The sequence below is a fragment of the Protopterus annectens genome, chromosome 17.part0 (assembly GCF_019279795.1).
Source record: "Protopterus annectens isolate FY-2018-M chromosome 17.part0, PAN1.0, whole genome shotgun sequence".
Taxonomy (NCBI): Eukaryota; Metazoa; Chordata; order Ceratodontiformes; family Protopteridae; genus Protopterus; species Protopterus annectens.
In genome coordinates, this window is record NC_056751.1 from 716,981,545 (window position 1) to 716,997,723 (window position 16,179).

A 16,179-nucleotide genomic window follows, 5' to 3' on the forward strand; every position below is an offset into this window, starting at 1 on the left:
GCTGTGCACACGGTGTCCACAGTGGTTGGTATACTCAGCAGGTTAACACTACATAACCACCTTTCACCACTCTCTGCTTTATGGACAGGTATCTTTACTGACAAACACCGTTCACATACAGTGCCGATTCGTCATACATATCATGCGTTACACACCAGTACATCTCGTGGGTTCTACATACCTTTCCTGCATTGCTTTCCGTATTCCGTTTGAGTCTCGCTACTGACAAGTGATCGGCTCTTGTAGGAATAACGTCTTTGTTCGGTATGAACATACATTTTGACTATCCTGGGAGTCTTCCTTATATCCGTCGTCACCTGCGGCATGTGGGTTCATCACACCAATAGCTGTTCCTCGGTGTGTACTTATGCGCATATCACCTGTGCATCTCCTCCATTTGTACGGTACTCGTCGGAACTAGGGCATGGTTCATTCATCGTCTGGGCGTTGGTTATCTGCACTACCTTCGTGGGGATGGTATGTATTGTGTTATATTATGTGTGACTACAACCGCTATGTGTGGAGTCAGGTACATTTCGCTGTGGTGTTAGCCATGGATTGTGTGTGTTGGGTATGGTATTATGTTCCACATGTGGGTGTCCGTGTCCTGCCGGCGTCTGTCGATGGCGTTTTGCATTCTGATGTGTAACATAGCTCTTGTATTCCTGTACACAACAGATGCAGGTATGCATCCGCTGCTGATAGTGGTTCCCACGCGAGATGTTGCGGGTATGCTGCTGTCATTAACTGCCTGTATGTTTTTGCTGTTATTTCGGATTGTATCCCTTTGATATGTGCGATGGGGTATATCAGCGGCTGTGGGTGACGGGTACGGGTTGTGGGCCTTGCATTTGTACATACACGGTATGCTTCTGTGTGTGCTCCATCCCTGCCTGGGGAGCTGCAAGTTACCTGTCTGTTGTTCTAGGAGTGTAGGTTTTGTTGATGTCGTCTGCTGTCGGTACCGCCTGCTTGTGTGCTTCCTGCATGTATTCCTCCATCACATCGGTAGTATATCTGCAGCTGTTCCCACGTGCCGACTATCCCTTGGCATTTTGTCACGGATATTTACGGTCATTGTGGTCCTGTAGTTGGGATGGCCTGTATGCTACCGGTTGCCACCTATTCGGGTGGTGATTGCTTGTTTAACACTCGTAGAACACACAGCGGTGTTTACGGGACGATACGTGTCCACGATCGGTGCCGGGGTAGCACATGCGTATTTCCGCGGTACATAACTATTGCTGCGTAACGTTGCCGATATATCGTATTGGAATTAACATGTCGGCGCCATACATACGGTGATGGTTTGTACATGCATCCTTTGCATCTCATGTTGGCTATACTCCTGTGGTACATTCTGGGACATTTTCGATTTGCATCGTTTTACGTCGCCACGTGCCTAGCCAGTGAGGAGCTCTCAGTACTACTTTGTGGGTACTGCTATACATACGCCTGTGGTTCCTATACTGTATGCCTACACATGTTATTCCACTCCGCCTGTCACATGTCACCTACATACACATTTTACAGTGTCACACACATTACACTGGCACAGCAGAACACACGACACCCTCACCTCACACATAGACATACTGCCGCTTCGCAGGACGGTTGCACACAGTACCTACATTGACCACATCGCGGCGGTGTCTACCTCCCTCATATCCTAAGAATATTACACGCACATGTCCTGTTACTGTATTGTGGCCTGGCGATCATCCCGAATGGCAAATATGCATTTAGGTGGGTTGACCTTTCCATGGGTGGCGTTCCCTGCTCTGTCCACCCTCCCGGATAGTCGGGTTGTCGTTCAGTATGTTTACTATGTTGAGAGTTCGCATCTTACTGCATCTGTAACCTTGCATCCCTGTGATTCCCTGTTTAACTTGTTGTACTTTATATCTGTGTATGTGTACATATATTTCTACATGTGTAATGATATCTATATCCATATTTGTGTATGCACATATGTACATATGTAGACACCTTGCACCGAACGTGGCAGCATACGGCTACGCCGTCTGCTGTCGGACCCGCGTGTGGTTGAGGTGTTGGCGTTCCATGCTCCGCTGGCTGTTGGTTGTGCAGTGTTTGGGTGCTACCTATGTTGGAGTCACACATGGGACCGCCCATACAGTACACATTACGGGCGGACATGTTTGTGTGCCGTCCATTTCACTGTGTGTGCAGGTAGGGAGGTGTCAGTCCATGGGGCCTACGCTGTCAGAGTATGTGCTATACGTTCCCTCTTTGCCAAGGCATAGGCATATTGGGTACGCCTCCGTCTGCCTACTGGGGCTGGCACAGTGTGTTCATGGCGCTGAATGCCCTGTGCCTGTGCTTGCCTTGGCAGTTGTGGCGGGCTTGGTGGCCCTACACCATTATGTCCCTGCAGCAGCTGTTTCTGCAGGATCATATTATGTAGCATAGCACATACTAAGAATATGTGGGCACATGTGCCTGGAGAGTACTGCAAGGCTCCACCAGATGTATCCAAGCACCGGAACGGTGATTTCAACATCCCAAACACACGCTCTATGATTATTCTGGTTTGTGCGTGTGCCTCATTATGGCGTTCTTGCATGTGTGTGTGTGCATTTCTGATGGGTGTGATCATCCACGGCTCCAATGCGTAGCCAGCATCCCCCACAAGGTGACCTTATGTGATGTCCCCCCTGGCGAATACCTGATACAGCTGTGAGGCATGCCAGATATGGGTGTCGTGGTAGCTTCCAGGGCTGCCAGCACACACATCCATGATAATGCCCTGCGCATTGCACACCACCTGGCAATTGATGGAGGGGAATCCCTTGCGGTTTATGTAGCGTCTACCCTGCTCACCGGCTGGTGACTTGATTTCTATGTGCGTACAGTCTATCGCACCCAGTACCTCCGGGTATTGTGCCACACGGTGGAAGTGGTGCATATTGCTAGCCAACTCCTCCTGAGATCTGGGGAAGTATATATACTCATGGGCATGTCGTAACATGGCATCCAGAAACTGGTGTAGTACCCTGGATGCTGATGCCTGTGAGATGCCCATTATATCCCCAGTTGGCCTTTGAAAGGTACCTGTTGCCAGTATTCGCAAGCTTACACATACCTTTGTGTCCACTGGGATGGGCTCCCCTCTGTTGTCTCTTGTTCTCAGGCTTGGCCGGCACAGCTCCACTATTTGCTGTAACGTGTCCCTGTCCACCCTGTAACGCTCTACTATCTCCAGGTCTTGCAGCCCCTGGTAGGTCACCCTTGGTCTGAACACTCTCCTTCTCCTCTGAGGCCTCCGGTAGTTGTCGGCACCCTCCTCCGCAACTCCGTCTGTCTCTAACACATGCTGATGCATCATGGCCATGGCAGCACCCAACATATACATTTTAAAAGTTCCCCATGTGTTTACACCGTAAGGCGCAGCATTTGGGAATTTGCGCTGTGTGTTGTGTGCATTCCCACTTTATAGTGTTGTGATGTACACCCGGTGATGTCATTGGGTGTGTCTCTGCTGCCGTATCTGTGGGTTATCTTCCATGTTTTACCGTTGGCACTGCAACGCTGTTGCCTTTGGTGTTACATTACACTTGCCTGCATTGGTTTAGCTTTACACCTTACTTTACTGTTTCTGCACATTGCACCTACTATTTATGGGAGTGCATCCTGCAGGCACATGACATGTCATGCATTTTGTCTGCCGCCGTTATGCTAACTCTCTCCTTGGCTGTGCTGTATCGGTTCTTCGCTCTTTGCATTTCTGCAACATCCACTACTTTCTTTGCATTCATATTCCTCCCTTTCCCGTTTTGCAGGTTTCTGCATGCAGAGTTGTCAGCTGCCGCCGATTGCCCTTCGTCGGTTGATTGGTGTTAATTGCTCATTACGACTCCAATTACACTGCTTCCGCATTTCCTCATATTCTCCGCATCACCTTCCTGTATCCATGGTTGTTGATGGGGCGGCCGTCACATGACTGGTTTGGGGAACGTAGTCATCCTCGTGCACATGCATCTGTGCGCGCATTGTATACTCTCAGCGCATCTATTTCCTCACACGCCGGTCCTGATGCTGTGATGTGCATTGTACAGCCCAGGTTTGCTGGGCTCCAATGTGCTTCCTCCTACAGTGGCACACCCCTCTGCGATTGACAGGTATTCCCTCTAGGCCACTCCTCGGTGTTTTACCGCTGCGCCGTTTGGTGCAGCCTTACGCCAGCGGGGGTTTTGCGATTCAGTATTATCTGCCTCATTTGCATGGCATTGACTACTAATACATGGTTACGGCGCCAGACACCGACGCCACTCCTTGGCAACCCTTGGGCTGTGGTTGTGGCTTTCCATTTATACTATGGTGTATTGTGGCTGTGATGCTGATGTGTCTTATACTGCTCTTTTATGGCATTGTCATATTACTTCATTGTTCCTCACCTTCCGTGGACATGTCCTGGGGTTCTGCTGTGGTTTTTGCGTACATAACATTTATGTCGTTATTTACATTTTCTGCATGTTTTCTTTTGACATTCTCAGTTTCTTTCCACATTGCCATGTTGCACCACTATGACACATGACGTTGGCAGCCTTCCGTTACTCCTATGTCATGTTTGGATATATGAAAACCGTTTTTTTTGGTTTACATTGCCGTGCTGTTATGCTACGCCTGCGCCACTTCGTGAATCGCTACTTGCCTTCATTTGCATGGTGCAACACCGCACATGGGGTATTTAACAAACCTACACCAGAGGCGGCGCAACTCCGGCGTATGCCGCTGATGCATGTGGGTTTAGATCGTACCTGAATCGCTCGGCGGCCATGTCTGGCGTTGTGGCGCCTACGCCATGCGTGCGCCTGGCGCAAGGTTCATGAATCCCGGGGTATGTTATTATTTAATCAATTATTCAATGATAACACTATTGCTTGTTCTTTGTAAATATATTTTATTTTTATATCACTAGTTTTATTTTATTTAATTATTACATTGGTTAATATAACTATAACACAAACTTTTAACATATAATAACTAGTGTTATGTTTTACATATTATGACTAGTGTTACTTTATAACATACTTTATAACATATTTTTTATCATAAATTAAACACATTTTTATACTATATATGTTAATCAATCTATTATCTAATATAAATAAACGTTTTTAATTAAATGGAATCAATAACAAAGAGCAAAAAATAAGTGGTAATAGCAAACACTGGCTCCAACCAACAGTCAAATCGTAAAAATAGAAAAAGGAGGCACCATGCCACGGCTGTAAATAACATAAAACACTTTTAATAAAAAATTCAGATACCAGGTGAGCGCCTTCATAGACCAAGCCACTTCATCAGACAATGCAATAAAAAAATCTTCAAAATATATACCTATCTAATCAATTAATTATGCTAATGCATTACCCTTCCGTCCCAACTTAAAGTCATATTGCATTCAGCATAGGCTCTTATTCAAGTATAGTAAAAATACAAACAGATTACATATATAGTACAAATTGCAAAAAAAAAAATCATCATTTCAAAACAATGATAATCCAATAGTCACATAAGGAGGATACACCAGGACAATTGAAGCCAACCAATATCCGAATAAAAGCTTTATTACAACAAAATAAAGATGAGTGAGCGCTTTCACGTCTCCTGGACGTTTCATCAGACTTAATTAACCATCACTACAATATAACTTTATATAATAACAAAATAGCTCCTATTGGAGAACCAATATAACATTCAATCAAAGACAATTAATTATTAAAAGAGAAATGCAGTGTAGATGAATCACTTTGTTGCTAGTAAGTGCTGCTTAATTTCTTTAGTCAACATAAAAACATATACAAAGAATAACTTATATATATAATTACAAAAATTCCTGTGCATATCAAAATTTAATACAAAAACATATAAATATAAGCATGAAGAAAACCCATGCTAATAAAACCCTTTAAAAATTTTATGGGTTTAAAAACTTACTATTTATGTTTAAAAGGCCTGTCTGCCAAAAAAGGTCTCAGAGAAATTTTATCATTAAGGCCATGACCTCTATCCGCTGCTAACTTGAGTATCCATTTAATCTCTCTCTTCTCCACATTATTACGTATGCAGCCTAACCTTTCAGTACTATAGACATGTTCCAATACTAGGAAACTAAAGGTATGTGTGCTATCTCTATGTAGCACATGATAAGCTAATGCATTGGTCTCATCCTCTTTATTGATGGCATAAATATGTTCCCTAATATGCTCCCTTAGAGTTCTAGTGGTCACGCCTACATAGAAACATTGACAATTATTACACTGAGTTAAATAAACCACGTTCCTGGTTCTACAATCAGCATACTTAGTAAACTCATATCTTTTGCCTGTATCTGGATGTATAAATTCACATGAACTCTTAATATAACTGCACTGATTACAGGTACGACATGCTTGTGTGCCTTTCCTTTGTGATATCAAACCATCATGTCTATTATGATTATAACATAGTAACCTCTTAAGAGACTTGGTGTTCTTATAACTAAAAGAGGGTCTGTCTCCTACTATTCTCATAATATTTTCATCTAATTGTAGAATGTTCCAGTGTTTTTTAATGATGTCAACTATAAAAGGATTGTTGTTAGTATAAGATATTGCTAGTCTCCTCTTACTAGTGTTAGCACGATTATCATTAGTTCTGGCTGAGGGCATGTTCCTGTTTATATATGGTTTGTCCTTCCCATCATGTTCTGTGCTAAAAAGCACTAGTAAGAGGAGACTAGCAATATCTTATACTAACAACAATCCTTTTATAGTTGATATCATTAAAAAACACTGGAACATTCTACAATTAGATGAAAATATTACGAGAATAGTAGGAGACGAGAGAGATTAAATGGATACTCAAGTTAGCAGTGGATAGAGGTCATGGCCTTAATGATAAAATTTCTCTGAGACCTTTTTTGGCAGACAGGCCTTTTAAACATAAATAGTAAGTTTTTAAACCCATAACATTTTTAAAGGGTTTTATTAGCATGGGTTTTCTTCATGCTTATATTTATATGTTTTTGTATTAAATTTTGATATGCACAGGAATTTTTGTAATTATATATATAAGTTATTCTATGCATATGTTTTTATGTTGACTAAAGAAATTAAGCAGCACTTACTAACAGCAAAGTGATTCATCTACACTGCATTTCTCTTTTAATAATTAATTGTCTTTGATTGAATGTTATATTGGTTCTCCAATAGGAGCTATTTTGTTATTATATAAAGTTATATTGTAGTGATGGTTAATTAAGTCTGATGAAACATCCAGGAGACATGAAAGCGCTCACTCATCTTTATTTTGTTGTAATAAAGCTTTTATTCAGATATTGGTTGGCTTCGATTGTCCTGGTGTATCCTCCTTATGTGACTGTTGGATTTTCTGCTTTTTTGAAGGGGATACTTTATCCTGATTTGTGTTTATATGCTTTCTCAAAACAATGATAAGCAAACCTAAACCTTCTACATAAAATTCTTGCAATATTATCACCATAGTAATATAACCATAAATATGTATAAAAATATATAACATAAATAGACACAGACATCTTAAAGTGCCATGGCATAAAAACTACCATCCCTATTTTGTAGGTCCTTAGCTAGTAAAATGGGCTTAATATTCAATTTATCATTGAGACCTTTTCCCATGTTTGTCCTAAGCCTTACAACCCACTCTAACTCCTTGATCTCTGTTTTTAACTTAACATCTCCCCCTCTGCAGTTAATGACAACCCTATCTATTACCATGAAGTTAAAGGTATGTGTAGCACCATACCTTTCAACATGCCTTGCCAATGTGAGTTTTTGCATCCAGATTTGAATAGGGTGTTCATGTTTAGACTTTTAGCTAATTGTAATAGCACTAACATTGTTTATATGGCATATTGTCTGATCTGCACCTCATTTTATGTTGGCATGACAACACAGAGGTTAAGGGATCGGATAAGGGAACACCTCTGTGATATTGGGAGGTTGGCAGTTACCAATGCTCTGGCAAGGCATGTTGAAAGGTATGGTGCTACGCATACTTTTAACTTTATGGTAATAGATAGGGCTGTCATTAACCACAGAGGGGGAGATGCTAAGTTAAAAACAGAGACCAAGGAGTTAGAATGGATTGTGACTGACTGTGTTCATGCAACATACTCACTACCTCATTTGTAGATACACTTGCATGTCCTAAGCCTTACAATCCACTCTAACTCATTGATCTCTGTTTTTAACTTAACATCTCCCCCTCTGCATTTAATGACAACCCTATCTATTACCATGAAGTTAAAGGTATGTGTAGCACCATACCTTTCAACATGCCTTGCCAATGTGAGTTTTTGCATCCAGATTTGAATAGGGTGTTCAGGTTTAGACTTTTAGCTAATTGTAATAGCACTAACATTGTTTATATGGCATATTGTCTGATCTGCACCTCATTTTATGTTGGCATGACAACACAGAGGTTAAGGGATCGGATAAGGGAACACCTCTATGATATTGGGAGGTTGGCAGTTACCAATGCTCTGGCAAGGCATGTTGAAAGGTATGGTGCTACGCATACTTTTAACTTTATGGTAATAGATAGGGCTGTCATTAACCACAGAGGGGGAGATGCTAAGTTAAAAACAGAGACCAAGGAGATAGAATGGATTGTGACTGACTGTGTTCATGCAACATACTCACTACCTCATTTGTAGATACACTTGCATGAAGTCTGGATTTACAGTTATAGGATGTTCTTTTGTCACATCTCCAAAATTGTATTGTCTGATCGTGGTTGTATTTCACAAAGCAGTACAGCTATCCATTATAACTTATTTTTTTCTCGATTTCATTTTGAGGTAATTTTTGACATCTTTAACGGATTCTCTGCTCGAGCTATTTTTTTTATTTTTATTTTTTAGTGATTTTGTCTTACTACTGAAACTAGATGGTCGTAGAATATATTACACTGTAATTTTTTATACACGTCATTCATTTTTAGTTTATCTGTTATGGATTTACATGGATTTACAGTTCATTACTCTTTTGAAGAAGATTTTCTCTGTTTCAGGTAGTTAAGTGTATGTTTTTTTTTTTACTTTTCACTTTTACTTTTTTATAGTTTCTATTTGTTTAAGGCTTTTGCCTAATTAATGGCGTGCACACTTCTGTTGTATTTTTAAATTTCTGCAGTGTATATCTGTCATAAACTCATTGTTTTTTAATATGCACTTGATATATTTGGTAGTGATATTATGCTTTTGTTTGGGGTAGGTGTGTTATAGTATTTCTTTTTACAAAGGTTTGCTGACTAATCCAGATGTTCGCATCATTAACTAGTCCGGAGCTTCTGTTCATTGATTTATTGCATATATGTGTTTTTATATTTTTATTTTAGTTTGCATTTGTAAGTATAATTAATTTTTAATGCCCTACTTTTTTTATTGTTAATTTTCTTTATTTTTATAAAATGTTCATTTTATCGTTATACGGTAACTCCGGACTAGTTAATACTGCAAACTTCTGGATGTTATCACTGCTCCTTATTTCTTTTGTATTTTTGCAGTTATTGTTTTTTTTATGTAATTCAACTAATTGCACTTTTTTTGTACAGTAAGTGTAGTTGAAGCACAAAAATAGAAAAGAAAGGCTGTCTAAAGCAATTTTAAGAATGTTTAGACAGTCTTTCTTTTCTGTTTATGCTTTGATGTGCTTTGGCTTCACTTACATTATTTTTCTTTATTCAGGTCCAACCGTTTGGGGTCAAATTGGTTGGGGGCGAATCATCCGGGGGTGAATCGTCAGGGTAAGAACATCCTGTACCCAGTAAGATCACTGTTAACCAGATATATTTTTTGTTAACAAGCCCAGAGCACAAAAGCAACTTAAGCAACATAAATTAGAAAAGATTCTGCCAAGCTAAGGGAGAAAATGACGACAAAAATAATTGGAGACCGTACTGAGATATTAGAGATATATCTGGAACTCTATGGAAATCTGTATGGAAAAGAGGAATGGTGGAGCCAAGAAAATGCAACAATGAAAACGTTGATGGAAGACTTAATTATGCCAGGGTTAGAGGAAGATGGGGCTGAAGAACTTCTAGCCAAGATGGGAGAGGATGAGAAAAATGGTGATGCAAAATCAATCAACATATGGCAGGGCTAGCCATCCAGTAGTGCAAATCTTGGCTCTAGATTGTCATTGTTGAAGTAGCACCCAAACCTCATATGTAAAAATGAGAAGAAATGGTTGTAGATGGATGGATGGATGAAGATCTCTAGGAACATATGATATTACTGTGGAAATGTGGAAGCTGAGAGGGAATTGTGATAAATATCTGTAAGGTTTTGTTTAATAATATTTTAAAATGAGGAACAGTATCAGCATCCTGGAAGAAATCTGTGTTGGTTGTACTACTGAAAGAGGGCAAAGACCCTTTAATTCCAACTTCATATAGACAGATCTCAGTTTTGAACCATGATTATTAAGTGTTAATTTCTCTGTTGTCTAAGGAAATTACTAAGGTGTTGCCAAAACTAATTGGTATGGATCAATCTGGCTTTATGGAGGGGAGTCATACCTTTGCCAGCATTGACAGAACAACATTGATCCAAATGGAAGCAGAGTGCAAGAAAACTTCATTATTGTTAGAGTGTCTTAATGCACAGAAGGCATTCAATAGAGTTAGTTGGGATTTTGTGAATAGGGCAATGGCAGCATTTATGTTTCCTGATAGAATAAATGAGCCAATTAGGTAGATATATGAAGGGACAGAAAGAATAATCAAACTGTGAGGACTCCTCTCTGACAAGATGTGATTAAACAGAGAAATCAGGTAAGATGTGACCTTTTTCCTCCTTTGTTATTTGCCTTACACTGCGAGTCATTAGCAAAGAAAATAAGGGACTCAGAAATTCAAAAGTATAACTGGTGTGATACTCAAAAAAAATTAACCTTCTTTGCAGATTATATTATTTTGTATTTGATTAATCCAGAGGAGAGTACAAGTGCTGATGAACATTTTTGAGACAGTTTCAAGTTTTTTTTTCCTGGCTATAAAATAAGTGAGGATAAAACAAAGGCTGTAGCAGTAAACTGTGTTCCCACACATTAATTGGTTCAGCATAACTCATATTTATGGGGGCATGATAAGCTGAAATATTTAGGTGTTTGGATTGAAAAGATTCTATTATGACAGCTAATGATATATAGGAAGAGTCTAAACAAAAGATAATTATATAAAATGAGAAGCTGTAACTTCTGATGATGGATATAGATAGCAAGGTACAAGCAGTGAAAATGTTGTTTGTGCTTATAGTATTGTATACAGGTCAGGTATATTTTTATCAACCTGAAGAAAAGCTTTGGATCACAATTAATCAATAATTAAAGATATTTATTTTGTGGGAATTAGGGCAAGAGTTAGGTGGGGTTAGTTGCTTCTTCCCACAGAACAAGGTAGTATAGGATTAACAAAGGTTAAACTATTGCAGTTGAATAAGAATCATATAGAACAATATGGTAAGATTCATATACACAGCATAATCAGAAACTGCTGATCAAACTGGACATAAATGATGTTAAATAGAGGTAAGGATCAAGAAATAAGGAGCGAGCCAAATTTTGGATGCAAGCACTTAAGGAGAACAGAAACAACTATAAAGAATATTAAATATATAAAGTAGCAGAAAGTATTTTGAGAAGTAAGACAACACATGAATGGAGAAAAGAGATTTTACCAATAGAGATCACTGTAAGTATGGACACATAAATAAGCAAGATGGAGTTGTAATTTGTTAGAGAAAATTAGACAAAGGAATCAAGGTACTGAGAGTAAATAACTAGGGAGTGAAAAAGCAGACTGGGATTAAGCCAAGCAGAAGTTCTGACTGCAGGTTGGACACTACCTCCCCTACCAGAATTGATAACAGAGTATAGGTAGAAAGAAAGGAACAAGGTTGTGTTAAGTAAATGAACAGCTCTAGATGACTTTTTATTTGGGTCCAGAACAGAAGCTGCCATGAAAGGATAAGTGTTAGGGCATATAAAATAATGTGGTATCTGTATAAAAATCAATCAAAAGAGGTTAGAAAAGGATTGAGAAGTGAGACTGGAAAGGTAATGTACAAAGGAATAGTAGGAATGTTTAGCTCAAAAGTATGCGACAAAGTCTAGAAGGTTAGCATTTTCATGGAGATATTTGCACAGGTATTTTTTAGACCCCGATCATACTTCAGAGAATATTTTTTCAAGATGACAGCAAATGATGGAAGTTTGAAAGGAAAGAAAGGGGTAACTGGGAACATGTTATTGGGGAATGTAATGAGTTGATAGATTGCAGAAATTCCCTACAGAATACTTTGTCAGAAAAGGTTGAGGAATAAATTACTGCAGCTAAGGAAACAATTCTTCTGAGCTGCAATATAGTAACTGAATTGTCCAGATAGTGTAAAGCCCTACTAAGGTTAATGCTGTTGGCTGACAAAAAAAGCGATTATTGTGACATGGAAATCAGAAACAAAACCAAATGAACAGAATTGTTGAACATTGAAAAGAAGATAAATGAACTCTAGCTGAGATCTTTAGAAGTGAGAAGGACTTAATTACATTGTAATAAAGTGAATCTGTGGGAATAACACACACAGCACAATGTACAGGAGGACTGATATTTCAGGTGAGACAGGACTTAAGCAATCTACCTAATGTTAAATTGAATAATTGCTAAGACAAAAATCACATTTGTATAATGTGACCCTCGGAAAAATTGTTGAAATCATTTTTCTTTTTTATTATTATATACTCATGTCATCATGACATACTGATATTAATAATGATGTTTATTATCCTGAAAAAAATGAATTTCATAATATAACATTATATTTAACTTAATAATGTAAGTGTGCCATCTAAGCCCAGGTCATGGCTGAAAAGGGTCTCTGGACCAGTGTACTTACCCTGTCAAGAAATGCATAAATAAATAGGTTTTATGGACTTACCAAAAAAATACTTGTTCATAGGAGCAGTATCCACATTTGTATCTCTTAGGGAATGTGTCTAAAATTTTACATAGAATATTGGGGTTATTTATAGGTTTTGTAGCATAGAACCACAAAAGCAGGAACTGCAAACGAACCAAAACCACAAAACAAGCAGTAGTCACGAAGACAGACCTCTCGCCACCAGGAAATAAAGTCAAAAACGTTTATTGTAAAAAATTAATTAGAGGCTTGCCAACAAGACGAAAAGCACATAAACGCCTTAATCCACTAACAAACAAAAGTGTGCGTTTTCGTCAACTTCCTGACTTCATCAGACAATCAGTACATCATAAAAGCTCCCTTATATACCAATCGACATCAATTAATTAATTAAAAACATTTTGAAATTCAAATATTTAAAGGTGCATCATAAAAAGAAATAAAATATGTGTAAAACATTTTTTTAAAAAATATCTTATAAAAATACTGCAAATGCATGAAGCTGTGAACAACTTACTCATAGATAAATCCATTCTGTATAAATATCTACATTATTTATGTCAATAAGCCATACAGGAAACATTAAAAAACATTAGAAAATAATATAAAAAATATTGAAAAATATGTATGCATGTTTCCACAATGTTAATGAATGTCTTCAACAAATACATTTGACTCAATAAATTGTACAGTGATATAAATATGAATATAAACATAAATATTGATACTCATATAATGAATTAAATTAGTATAAAAATACATATAAAAAATATATCATATATATAGACTTATAGTGGGTATTATGGAGCCCTCTCGTGGTCATTTAAGGTAATGATCACAGAATGTAAGTCTTTTATAATTTAGCAGCTCTTAATTTAAGTAATGGTAAAATAGAGATGGTATCGTTAAGCCCTGGAAATTTGTCCGCATTGAGGGCCACTTACCACCACAGCTCCCTATATTCAATTCTGGTTTCCCAAGGGCCCCCCCTAACATCCTGTGGGATGCTTTCTATGACTAAAAACTTGTATTTAAATTCTTTACATGTTCTGCTGTGCTTATATAAAGCATTACTTTCCTTCTTAATGGAAATTTCATAAGTGTGCTCGTAGATTCTTTTCTTTAAAGCTCTTTCAGATTTCCCTATATAAAAAGCCCCACATTTTTCACAATAAGCAAGGTACACTATCCCCTTGGTATCACAATTGAAATAATCCTGGCTATTAATCATTTTGTTTCTACTTACTATAAAATAGCTATCGCCATTTATGACATAGCAGCATTGTCTACAATGCCCACATTTGTAGGTACCCTTTCTAGTCACTTTACGAGTGGTTTGGAATTTGTTGCTTTCTAATATGTTACCCAAGTTCCTAGCATTCCTATAAATCACTTTTTTGGGGACACTGGCGATTCCCTCAATATCAGTAAGTGATAGAAACTTGTCCCATTCTCTAAAGAATATCTTACTGACCGAACCATTTATTTTGTTATATTCAAGGACCAATGCCTGGGAAAATTCATGACCTTCATTTTTATTCCCAGTTACAATTTCTTGCTCTGTATCAATATTAGAATTGCTGTTAACATTAGAACTCTTATAAATGGGGGCAAACCTACCCATCCTTCCTTCCTCAACCTCCCTTCTTATCCTTTCTACAAATTCATTTGGGTAGCCCCTCTCCTCAAACATCCTCTCCAACAATTCACATTCCTTATAAAAATCTTGTTCTGAGCTGGTCATGCGACTACCCCTAACAAACTGCCCTTTGACAATACTTTTTTTACAATGCTTGGGGTGTGCACTTTGAAAATGCAGAAAAGAATTGCAGTATGTAGGCTTACGATAAACTTTGGTTTCGTATTGTGTTTCTCCTTTATAGAGCTCTACGTCTAAGTATATCAAACTACAGTCCGAGACATTATGTGTGAATCTCAAAAAAGTTGTAGTGCCCTCAATGTAGCCTAAGAACTCCTCTAATTTGTCTCTACCAGCAGTCCATAGAATAACTATATCATCCAAGAACCTCCTATATAACATCCAGCAACTCTTATAATGGGAAGATATGATGTATTTCTCCTCCCAATATGCTAAAACAAGGTTAGCGTAGGTGGGGCCACAGGCCGGCCCCATAGCAACACCCTTAATTTGCTGGAAGAATTCCCCTTTAAAGTATATATAGTTATTCTTCAGGACTAAATCAATAAGCCACAAACTAGCCAATTTGTCATTCCTATTTATTTCTTCATATCCAAATACAATGTCTTCTAATATACTTTTTCCTTCTTCGTATGGAATGGAAGAAAATAAATCAACAATGTCTATGGTGAGAAAAAAGACATCCTTATCCCAAACACATTGGTTGAGATCCTTTAATAAATCCCAGGAGTCCCTCAGAATACTCTGCCTTTCTGTCCACAAGGGTTTTAATTTGAGATCTACATACTTAGCTAATGTTTCCGTCTTAGAACCCTCTGCAGAGACTATAGGGCGTAGAGGGGGATCATCCTTATCTTTGTGAATTTTCGGTATTCCGAAAATAGTGGGCATTTTGGGTTTGTCCACTTTCAAAAACTTATAACTACAATGGCTGATGAGCCCCTCTTGCATCATATCATAGAGTGCCACATCAATCCTGTTATAAGCTATGTTGATTTCATTCTTAGAAACTGTACTATATCTCTCTTCGTCCCATAATAATGTATACATCTTGCTGTCGTAAAGAATGTAGTCCATAAAGATGATACCCCCTCCCTTGTCTTGCTTCATCACTCTCACATTTCTGTTATTCCTAATGTCATATAATAATTCCTTTTCTTTTATGGTCAAATTATTGTTTTTTGCGTCCATGTTGATATTCTTTCTTATTTCACTCTCAATCACTCTCTCTAAATTCTTAATCTGTGGGTGCAAAGGGGGATTATATGCACGTTTTTTCTTTACCACTTCCCCTTCGTCCCTTTTAATATTAGGTAGAATCACCTTAAAATTCACCTTTCTTAAGAATAATTTAATGTCTAACAAGCTTCTAGCTACATCGCCCTTGTTATCTGGAATGAATTTCAAACCTTTAGAAAATAGGCCAAAATGTTCTTCCTCAATCTTGATAGTACTAAAATTATATATGCTGAAATTGTTCCATGTGTGACAATGTTGGTCCATAACAACTCTATTGCCGTCTGAAAAACATTCTAAAGTCTCAGGGAGG